Raw genomic sequence first — 11,902 nt, forward strand, 5'->3', positions numbered from 1 at the left:
AGCACATGAAGAGATGTTCTACATCATTAGCCATTAAGGAAATGCAAGCTGAGCATGGTGGCTCATGCCTGTAATCCCAGTGGTTTGGGAGCCCAAGGCAAGAGAATTGCTTCAGGCAGGAAGTTCAAGATCAGCCTGTGCAACATAGTGAGACCCCATCTCTATGGGCATGGTGGTGCATACCTATAGTCCTAGCTACTTGGGAGGCTGAGATGGGAGGATTGGCTGAGCCCAGGAGTTCAAGGCTGCAGTGAGCTATAATCATGCCACTGTACTCCAGTCTGGACAACAGAACAAAACCCTGTCTCTAAAAAGAAAAAAATAAATTTAAAAAAGGAAATGCAAATTAAAGCCACCATGAAATATCACTACACACCTATCAGAATGGCTAAAATAAAAAATAGTGAAAATACAGATATTGGCTAGGATGCAGAGAAACTGGATTACTCTACGCTGCTGATGGGAATGTAAAATGGTGCAGCTACTCTGGAAAGCAGTTTGGTGGTTTCTTAAAAGTCTAAACATACACTTACCATATGACCCAGCAATCGTACTCCTGGGCACTTAGCCCAGAGAAATGCAAACATGTCCACACAAAAACCTGTACATGACCGTTCATAGCAGCTTTATTTGTAATAGTCCCAAACTGGAAACATTCAAAATGTCTTACAATAGGTGAATGGTTAAACGAGCTTTGTATATCTATACCACGGAATACCACTCGTCTTTATTGCGGAGTATTTCATTTTTATTAATAAATGAAATACTGAGGCACACAAGAATTCAGATGACTCTCACGGACATTATACTGAACAAAAAAAAATCCAATCTCAAAAGGTCACATACTTTACAATTCCATTTATAAAACATTCTCAAAATGACAAAAATACAGAGATGCTGAACAAATTAGTGCTTGCCAGGGATTCGGGATGGTGGGAATAGCATGAGGGAGATCTTTGTGGTAACGGAATAGTTCTGTATCTTTATGGCAGTGGTTACGTGAATTTACGCAGGTGATAAAATGACAGAATTATGCACATACATTGTCTCAATGTTATTTTCCTGGTTTTGATATTGCACTATAGTTATGTAAGATAAAACCATTGGATGAAACTGGGTGAAGGGTACACAGGACTTCTCTGCACTAATGTTGCAACTCCTTGACAATCTATAATTATTTTAAAAGAAAACATTAAAATTAATAACAACAGTATCAGATTATTATCCATAGTTGAAAGAAGAATCCTTGAGTCTATACTGATATAAATGAATACATACATAAATAAATGAGAGGAAGGAGGCTCTTACCTATGAAGGATTCCAACTAATAAATATAGAAGGAATGTTGGAATTGGAAGAATCACCACCTGACAACCACCATAGCAATAACTGTTTCAGGCAAGAATTATCAATGGATGCTAAAATTGGTGGGCAAACATATGATGAGAAATAGAATATTTATATAATCTCGAAGTATCTTCTCACAAGACACTGATTATTTTACAAAAGGAAAGAGAGCAACTGCAGTGGAGAAACCTGGCAATATCCTTAACCAAGTGATCCAAGTTAACATCCCTAGCAAGGGACAGAGCAACATGGTGCCCTTCCTGATACGATGCACTGAGAAGGACACAGCATCATTTCTGTGGCAGCCTGCCAAATTTGCATAACCTACAATTCTGAATATAATTTAGAGGAAACATCATCACACGGATCCATATTTAGAGACTTTTTACAAAATGTTCTCTTCGAACATGTTAAGGCCATGAAAAACAAAGGAAGGCTGAGAAACTGTTGCCAATTAAAGAGGACTAAAGAGACACAGAAACCAAATGCAAGTGTGATCCTAGGTTGGATCCCGGGTTAGAAAAAGGTTATTAGTGGGACAGTTGGTAAAATCTGAATAAAGTAGGTAGTTACTATTGCAGCAATGTTAATTTCTTGACTTTGACAATTGTGCTGTGATTATGTAAGAGAATGTCCTTTTTCAAATAAAAACATGTTGAAGTATTTAGAGGTAAAAAGACTTCTGCCATTTACTTTTAAATGCTTCAGGAAAATAATACACACATATATATATACATGCATATATGTATATATACATATTTGTATAGGTAGACATATACACACATATACATATATATGTAGAAAGAGAATTATAAAGGAAACTATTAAGCAAGTGTGGTAAAATGCTAACATTTGAGGATTTCTTTGTATATTTTTGCAATATATGTAAATCTAAAAGTATTTCTTATAAAGTTTAAAATATTAAAATTAATAGAAAAAAGTTAATAGGCTGTACTTCTCTAGTGGGTAATTCAAAATGGCTTTGTATTGGCTTTCTCATCAGAGCTGCCCTCATGCAGGATCACGGTGAGGCCTGGACATGGCCATCAAGGTTAAGGGTTAGAGAAGAAAGGTGCAGTGGTGGCCCTGCCTGCCTCCTCAGTGCAGCCATGGACTTACAGGGCCAGCTTTGGTCCAGTGGGGATGGGAGGAGGGGACTAATCTCTCCTAATTTTTCTCTCAATACTCTTCCTTCCTGGAGGAACCAAAGAACCCAGTCAGACGGGGCCTGTGTGGAAAGGCGGGGCTGACTGCTCTCTCACAAGTCATGATACACATGCAGCCAACTGGGCACCAAACGGGGGCCTGGGTCACAGTGGGGACAGGTGTGCGGGGTCAACTTGGCCAGGTCCAGTCCTCAGAGAGAGGCAATGGAGGCCTGTGGTGGAGTGGAGGTGAGAAGCCAGCAGTCTGATTTCCACTCTGCTTTGCACTAACTTGGTGTCCATGAACAGAAAGAAACCTTAACAGCTCTAGATCTCAGCTTCCTCACTCATCAAGTGGGACCAATACTTTGTGCTTTGCCTTCTCTTAGAGGTGGCTCAGTAGGGCCTGAGGAATGGGGGGGTTCTCTGGAAACATCATATGGTAAAGTCATACTCTGGGCCTTCAAATGAGCAGGGAAAACAGAAGCTCAACAGAGGTAGAAGGTCACTTTGGTTGTCCTCTTACTCATTCACCAATCCACCTATCCACTTATCTACCTATCCATCTCATATTCACCCCTTCACTTATCTACACATTCATCTCATATTCACCCTACAGTCATCTACTCATTCATCTTATATCCATCCTTCCATTCATCCACTCATCTACCCATCCACTTCATATCCACACATTCACTCATCTATCCATCCATCTCATATCCACCCATCCATTCATCTGCCCATCCATCTAATATTCACCCCTCCACTCATCTACCCATTCATCTTATATCCATCCATCCATTCATTCACTTATCTACCCATCCACTTCATATCCACCCATCCACTCATCTACCCATCCATCTCATATTCATTCATCCACTCATCCACCCATCCATCTCATATCCATCCATCCATTCATCTGCCCATCCAATATTCACCCCTCCACTCATCTACCCGTTCATCTTATATCCATTCATCCACTATCTACTGCTCCACTTCATATCCACCCACCCACTCATCTATCTGTCCATTTCATATTCACCCCTCCACTCATCCACCCATCCATCTCATATCCATCCATCCATTCATCTGCCCATCCAATATTCACCCCTCCACTCATCTACCCGTTCATCTTATATCCATTCATCCACTATCTACTGCTCCACTTCATATCCACCCACCCACTCATCTATCTGTCCATTTCATATTCACCCCTCCACTCATCTACCCATTCATCTTATATCCATCCATCCATTCATCCACTCATCTACCCATCCACTTCATATCCACCCATTCACTCATTTATCTATCCATCTCATATCCACCCATCCATTCATCTGTCCACCCATCTCATATTCACCCCTCCACTCATCTACCCATTCATCTTATATCCATCCATCCATTCACTCATCTACCCATCCACTTCATACCCACCCATCCACTCATCTATCCATCCATCTCATATTCACCCATCCACTCATCTGCCTATCTGTCTCATATTCACCCCCAACTCATCTACCCATTCATCTTAGATCCATCCATCCATTCATCCACTCATCCACCCATCCACTTCGTATCCACCCATTCACTCATTTATCTATCCATTTCATATCTACCCATCCATTCTTCTGCCCACCCATCTCATATCCACCCATCCATTCATCTACCCATTCATCTTATATCCATTCATCCACTTATCTACCCCTCCACTTCATATCCACCCACCCACTCATCTATCTATCCATCTCATATTCACCCCTCCATTCATCTACCCATTCACCTTATATCCATCCATCCATCCATTCATCCACTCATCTACCCATCCACTCATCTACCCATCCATCTCATATTCACTCATCCACTCATCTACCCATCCATCTCATATCCATCCATTCATTCATCTGCCCATCCATCTCATAGTCACTCATCCCCTCATCTATCCATTCATCTCATATCTATCCAACCACTCATCTGCCCATCCATCTCATAGTCACTCATCCACTCATCTATCCATCCATCTCATAGTCACTCATCCACTCATCTATCCATCCATCTCATATTCATCCATTCACTCATCTACCCATCCATCTCATATCTATCTATCCATCCACTCATCTACCATTCATCTCATGTCCACCCATCTACTCATCTACACATTCATCTTTATTTCCATCCATCCATCCATCCATTTATCCCTTCATCCAACATCTATCCACCCATCTATCTATTCAGCATCATTCTGTTATCCTTGCATCCAGCCATCCTACAATCATCCATCAATTCATTTATTCAACATCCATCTATCCCTCTGCCCATCCTTTTTCTTGCTCACAAAACAGTATGTTGAGCACTAGTTGGTACCAGAAACACCCAGCTAGATTCTGGCATTCAATGATAAATAGAACCAAATGAGACTAGTAGCTCACAGTCTAAAAGAACAGAAAGGGTAAACTAAAACAATACACCAAAAACTGCTATGAAGAATAGACAAGGTGTTATTGGAACTAGAGGTGGGAGTTGGCATGGGGGCAGCACCACTAAATTTAGTGACCTGAAAAGGAAAGCTGGAGGGTTAGTGAAAGAATAGGCTGCAGACCAAGGGAGCCATGGCTGCGTGTTTAAAGCCACAACATGGCCTGGGAATAGGGTAGGTCCCATTGGAGAGGACATAGTGAGGGGATGGTGGGGCTGGTGAGGCAGCCAGGTGAAAAGCAGGTGAGGCCTGAGGTTACCATAGGCAGGACTTGTCTGACTGGCCTCAGCAATGCCCTCCCAGGTTGGCCCTCTGTCCCTGGAGGTGCACAGCTTGGCTCCAACTCCCCCATGTCCTGGCAAGCCAGAGTAAAAGTGCTCAGTCCTCATGTGTCTGGAGTGATTGGAGGCCCAGCCTGCTCAGCTCCAAGTTAGAAAGCAGGGTTGGCCGGGAGGCTGCCAAGGCCACCAGGTCAGGGCCAGGGTGGGGCTGCCCAGGGAAGGCAGGACCCAGGGATTTGTGTGGCCTGCTTGGAATTCTTGGTGGTTCCCTGCCTTGGGAAGCTGCCCCTGCTCATTTGCTGACTGTGGCAGGGCAGTGTCCATGCCCCAGGAAATTGGGTGTGGGCTCAGTTACCCAGTGGCTTCCTAACTGTGTGAGGAAAGGCAGGTCATTTCGCTTCCCTGAGCTTTGCTTTCCTCATCTGTGAAAATGACAAGAGCGAGGCGAAATGGCTCTGGGCTCTTCCCAGCTCTGGTAGTTCCTAGGAGACTGACACTTGTGTGCAAGTGTGTTTTGTGCTCAAGTCTTTCCTTGCACAGAGGCTCAGGTGTCAGGCATTCCCCCACTGAGTGATATGACTCCTTTCTTCTGGCAGGCTTCTCTCCTGGGCCCCCAGAACTTCTTGGGAATGGTGACACCTTAAGCCATGAACCAAGAGTAGTCAATTCTGTCTATTGCCCTCTTAGCTCTGTGCAGCTCTGCTGTGAGAGGCTGAGCAGGTGCAAGGAAGGCTAGCAGCTGGGAGCAGGCCCCAGAGGGAATGGAGCTTGCTGGGACAGAGACTTGAGGAGGGAATCTAAGGAAGAGCCAGAGGTCTCAGAGCTGGAGGGGAGGGCTCAAAGGGAGGGGAGGGGGGCATTTAAGGTGACATCTATTGGAGCTGCCTGCGATAAACTCTGCAGATTGTATGGTTGTGCCAGAGGCCTGCCTGGGGCCTAGGGATGCTGGTTTGGGGATTTGAGTTTGATCTCCTGAAATTTATTTTAAACCTAGCTACTGGCTGAGGCAGCAAATGAAAGCAACAGAAATCCTCAGTCAGCAGCTAATGAAACATCCACCACGGCCACCCGCCGCCAGCAAGCCCTCCTGTCTGACACCTGTAACCACTTCATCTTCCGGCCCTGAGTCTCTCACCACGAAGCCAGACAGTCCTGCCCCGCAAGGAGCCCTGAGAGGTGTCACCCAGTCATAGCTGGTTTCCCTCTGAATGTGCTCTGCTGGGTCCGAGAGCTGTGGGCTCCCTTCCATCTCTTCTCTCTCAGCTTCCTCTGGGCAAGGCCTCAGGCAACCATCTCCACAGCCAGTCAGTGATGTGCTGGGGCTCCAACCAGACCTTCCTATGCAGGGTCCCTGGCCCTTCCTTGTGCCGTGGCTGCCTGGGCAGCAAGCTTTAGTTCCAGCGAGAACAGAGGTTTGTAGCTTAATGAGCACTTACTAGGGCCAAGTGCTATCTGAGTGGTTTCTGAGTACTGCTCTGTTCTATCCTGGTAAGAACCCCATAAGGTGTCTGCTTTCACTATTCCTATCTGTGAGGCTAGTGTTACGTGTTGACGTGGCCAGGCTAGAGTCCACAGTTACTCAGTCAAACACTAATCTAGGCGTTGCTGTGAAGGATTTTGTAGACATGGTTAACATCTACAATTACTTGACTTTAAGTAAAAGAGTTTATCATCTATAATCTAGGTGGGCCTCATCCAATCGGTTGAAAGGCCTTAAGAGCAAATTGAGGTTTTCCTGAGGAGGAAGAAACTCCACCTGTGACCCATAGCATTAGCTTCTGCTCAAGAGTTTCCAGCCTGATGGCCTGCCCTACAGACCAGATTTGCTAGAACACACGATTATATAAGCCAATTCCTTGATGTACATCATCTACTACTGGCTCTCTTTCTCAGACAGAACATTGACTAATATACCATCTAACTGCAACTGGGCCAGTGTCACACCATTAGTAAGCGGGGAGCCAGGGTTCAAATGGAGGCAGCCCAATCTCTGAGCATGGATTCTTAACCTCTGCAACACACTATTTTTTAATCAATATTAGCACATTGCATCCACGGTTTCATTTTATTGATGAGACTTAGAAAGGTAAAATAACTTGCCCAAGGTCACACAGCTTATAAATGAATGCACTGGAAACCCAGCCCAGGTCTGTCTGATTACAGGCCTGGGCATGCTCCACTATTCTCCGTGGTGTGCTGGTAAGTGTTATCAACTGGCTCTCCAGAAACAAATATGTGTATACATATATACACACATAAGTTAATATAAAGTTTATTGCCATCAAGGATTGTAGCACACAATTTACAACTAATAATAAAATATACACATTTTTTATTATCAATTTTATCTAGTAAATTGATTCTCACAGGATGCTTTTGTTGATACTTCCTAAACTTTTGTATCTACAGTTAAATTATTATTACAATTACCAAATAAGTATAGTTCCTGTGTGAATGTTGTTTGCTATTTTCTTTTACATTGATAAGTTTGATAGGAATAGAGCAATGGAGGCATGAATTTCATTCATTTGGCAATGACACAAGTGACTTCTTTGCTGAATTACAGAATAGTTTTTGAATATTGGAATAATACGTCCTCAATTCTTTTTCATGCTATTTACAATGTAAAGGCTACCAGCACAACATACTTTTAAGTATAATCTACATTAACATTTTCTCCATTATTTTCTTAACTCTAGATTATCAGCAAAACAATAACCAGGCTCTAATTTGTAGCATTTGTCAATTTGTTTGATGTAAATATTCCCACCATCACTGATTTCAAACCACCAACATGAGTTACTGCGGGAGGTGTTGAACAGAGATGCTCAGTAGCACACCTTGATATGGTATTTCTGCCATACATATACAATAGATGCAAACAACCTCAACAGCATAGGTAATTGTAAGATGTGATAAATAGGAAGTGATGAATTTTTGGCATTCATTAGCTTTGTTTTTGTTATAATGTATTTAATTGTAAATTTGCCTAAGTTAATTTTTAAATAACTGTTTGACAACCAGCTCATGAAATTCCTGAAATTTTACCAGTCCGTTCATGAACCTGTATGAGCTTCTCCTGCACACTACCTTAAGAAGAGTTCAAGGACTTTCTCTTTCCTCATCTCCAACAGGCTGTTGGTTATTTTCCCTCTGGAAGGATCTCTTGTGCACCTGTCATATTGTCATTATTTCTTTCCATGTTTGTCTCTGCATCAGAGTAGTTTGTTGAGGCCTGAGATTATAGACTATAACTCATTCATCTTGGTAAGGGCCCAATAAACCCATAAAGTTTTTTGATCAAATGCATAGGTCAGAGATTTTCAAATCTTATTTCCAAAAGCCCAAGAATTCTACAGAAACATCTCTGGGGTCCCCACAAGCTGATAGGAAGGCTGGAGTGGCAATGCTCCAAAAGCCCAAAGAAAGTGCCACAGAAAAGAAGCAATCAGCAAATGAGAAGGAGCTCCTGGAAATGATTATTGCTAAAAATTATTTTAAAAAATCAATTGAAAGCTTGAAATGCAAAGTCAAGAAAATCTCCCAGAACATGGAGACAATGGCATAAAATATGGGAGGAAAAAGATATTGAAACAGGATCAATTCAGGAGGTCCGATATCCAACTAACAGTAGGGGTTCCAGAACAAGAAAAGAAAGAAGATGGAGGAGAGGAATTATTGCAGAAATAATTACATTTTAAAAGTCCCCAGAGCCAAAAAGGGACACCAAGTCTTTAAATTGAAAGAGCTAAGAGAATATCAAGCAGACATAGAATTGAGCAATTTAAGAATATTAAAGATTAAAGCAGATCCTGGATATTTCTATGGAAACTAGAACATCAACTCACAAAAACCAGAACATTGACTCTGACAAATAAACCAGAATAAGGGTGACATCATAATCCTCTATAGCAACGATAGAGGCCCAGAGAATAATAGCCAACACTTAATATGACACCCACGAGGTGCAGGCACTGTTCTAAGCATTTTACATATGTAAACTGGTTAATCCTCATCACAACTCCGTGAGGTAGGTACTATTTTTATCTTAGCTTATTTATGAGAAAACTGAGGCACAGAGAGATTAAGTGACTTCCTGGGTTCTAGGAAATGTAAAGTTAAAATTTAAACCCTGGCAGCCTCATGCCAGAGATCGGATTTTAACCTTATCACTATATTCCATCTCTAAGTGCCAAGTCTACATGGCTTTGAACCTAGAATTCTACAGACAGCCAAACTGTCAGTTAAGGGTGAAGGCAAAAAAATAAATAAATGAATAAAAATAATAAATAAATAAATAAATAAAAAGTTATATTCAGACATTCCAGGACTCAGAAATTTACTTCTCATGCTTCCTTTCTGAGAAGTTATTGAATGTATATTTCAGCTTAGAAACCATGAAGAAGAATGTTACAGGATAAAAACTGGTAGAATTAACTCAAGGATCTAATGTAAAGGAATTTCAGAATGACCTGTGTGCAGCAGGTCCAGGAAACCCTTTGAACAAGCGAGAATAGAGAATCAGGGACCCAGTAGAATGACAGGAAAGAAGAGAGGAATAGATTCCGAGAAATATACAGAAGGAGGCTGGAAGATATTAGGAATATGGTGAAGAGGCCTGTGCTTCTTTCCAAAACAAATGAAACAATCAGAAACACCAAAAGAGAAGGAGGAAGAAAAAAACCTTTGATAAGAAGTTAATGCAGCCTGGGCAACGTGGTGAAACCCCGTTTCTAAAAAAATACAAAAATTAGCTGGTAGTGGTGACACACGCCTGTAGTCTCAGCTACAGAGACTGGGGTGGGAGGATTGCTTGAGCCCCGGAGGTCAAGGCTGCACTGAGCCGTGATTGTGCCACTGCACTCCAACCTGGGCAACAGAATGAGAACCTCTCTCTCTCTCTCTCTCAAAAAATGAAAAAAGTTAATGGTTCAAATATAAAACAAACTAAAATTTGACGTGATTTGGAAGACTTGGTAAAGAGTAAGAAAGGAAAATTCTCTTATTGTTGATGCTGGAAGCATTTGCTTATTAGAGGCACAGGAGTAATGATATTACAACCATAGAGAAGGAACTATGATCACTCATAATACACTCCTTGGGGAACAAAGTCACATAATCAACAGCATAAACACTGAGTCTCATTTTCATAGACAAAATAGGAAAGGCTTAATGATAAGGACAAAATAGAAGACAAAGATGAAAGAAATAAGAAATTGGGAGATAGAGGTGGACAAAGATGGGGGGAAAATAGGAATACTAATATTCTTATCTTACCAAATGGCTCCAGAAATAGAGGCCTAGAAATATTATTTTAAATTTGCAAAGTTAAGCAATAGAGACATTAAAATAGGTCAAAAGTAGCACAAATTGGGCAGAGGAAGGGAGCTAGAGATGGGGCATATGAATTAAATCCTTCTCCACCGTGGCTGGTCATAAATGGATAATGTGAGGTTGACCGCACACCCTGAGCTGCCCAGGACAGGCTTATTTTATACTGTTGTCCTGTGATTATTAGTTCTGTCTCTTTTCACTTTCAACAGTTTCCTGGTTGAAGGATTAATTATCTGCTACCTGATCTAAAGTTGATAAATGAAAAACATCAGTATTAACACATGACATGGAAAAAACACCAGAGGAGAAAAAACCACCAAAGGAAGAAAAACAAAAACTGTGAAAAGCGATGTCTCACCGAGGGTGGGAGCACGGCAGCAGACATTTGTCAAAACTCACCCAACTCTATAATTTAAATGTGTGCATTTTATGGTATGTAAATGATTCCTCAATAAAGTTGATTAATCCAAATATGGTGGCCTTCAGAGATGGCAGGGGTGAGTGAGAAGCCACTTTTTATTGTTTGATTTTGTTTAAATATGGATTTTTATTTTAACAATGTTTTTTAAATTTATATTTTAAACGATATTAAAAAACAGAATTTAGGCCAGGCATGGTGGCTCACGCCTGTAATCCCAACATTTCATGAGGCTGAGGCAGGAAGATCACTTGAGGCCAGGAGTCAGAGACCAGCCTGGGTAACATAGAGAGACCCTGTCTCTATAAAAAATAAAAATAAATAAACTAGCTGGCCATCGAGGCATGAACCTAGCTACTAGGGAGGCTGAGGTGGGAGGATCGCTTGAGCCCGGGAGTTCAACGCTGTAGTGAGCTATGATTGTGCCATTGCATTCCAGTCTGGGTGACAGAGTGAGACCCGGTCTGTGAAGAAACAGTGTTGTGTGGGGGTGTGGTGCTGGATGGAGCTTAAGGCTCTACTGGCTTGGATGCTTCCTGAGATTTCAGGTCAGAATTGAGGAGCAGGATGTTTCCTCCGAGCCCCTTTTTACTCTTACGGACAAAAGGGATATTTGAGAAATGAGAGTGCTGGTTCTTATTAGATTCGCCTGGGTAGCTAAAAAAGGTACCAGCACTGGGATCCACCCCCAAGAGTTCCTGATTTCATTGGCGTTTGAAAAAGCCCTCTTGGTGGCTCTAATGGGCAGTCAGGCTGAGGACTACTGAATTTGGTGAGGGAGCCCTGGGCGGCAAGGCGTGAGAATTCAAGATGGGAGGATGGATGGGTAAGGGGTAGGAGTCACCTAATCACATTCTCTCCCTTTACAGTGGGGAAACTGGCCCAGTGAGGGAAAGAGTCTTGC

General features: G+C 42.1%; 1 long non-coding RNA gene across 1 annotated transcript; it reads left to right on the forward strand.

Annotated features, from left to right (window-relative positions):
- The first annotated feature begins 9,157 nt into the window (after window positions 1-9,157).
- Window positions 9,158-11,051, forward strand: LOC129481893 (uncharacterized). The gene is made up of 2 exons (XR_008657542.2): window positions 9,158-9,276; window positions 10,790-11,051. It is a non-coding gene; the product is annotated as an uncharacterized lncRNA (long non-coding RNA).
- The last annotated feature ends 851 nt before the right edge of the window (window positions 11,052-11,902 follow it).

The sequence above is a fragment of the Symphalangus syndactylus genome, chromosome 5 (genome assembly GCF_028878055.3).
Source record: "Symphalangus syndactylus isolate Jambi chromosome 5, NHGRI_mSymSyn1-v2.1_pri, whole genome shotgun sequence".
NCBI lineage: Eukaryota > Metazoa > Chordata > Mammalia > Primates > Hylobatidae > Symphalangus > Symphalangus syndactylus.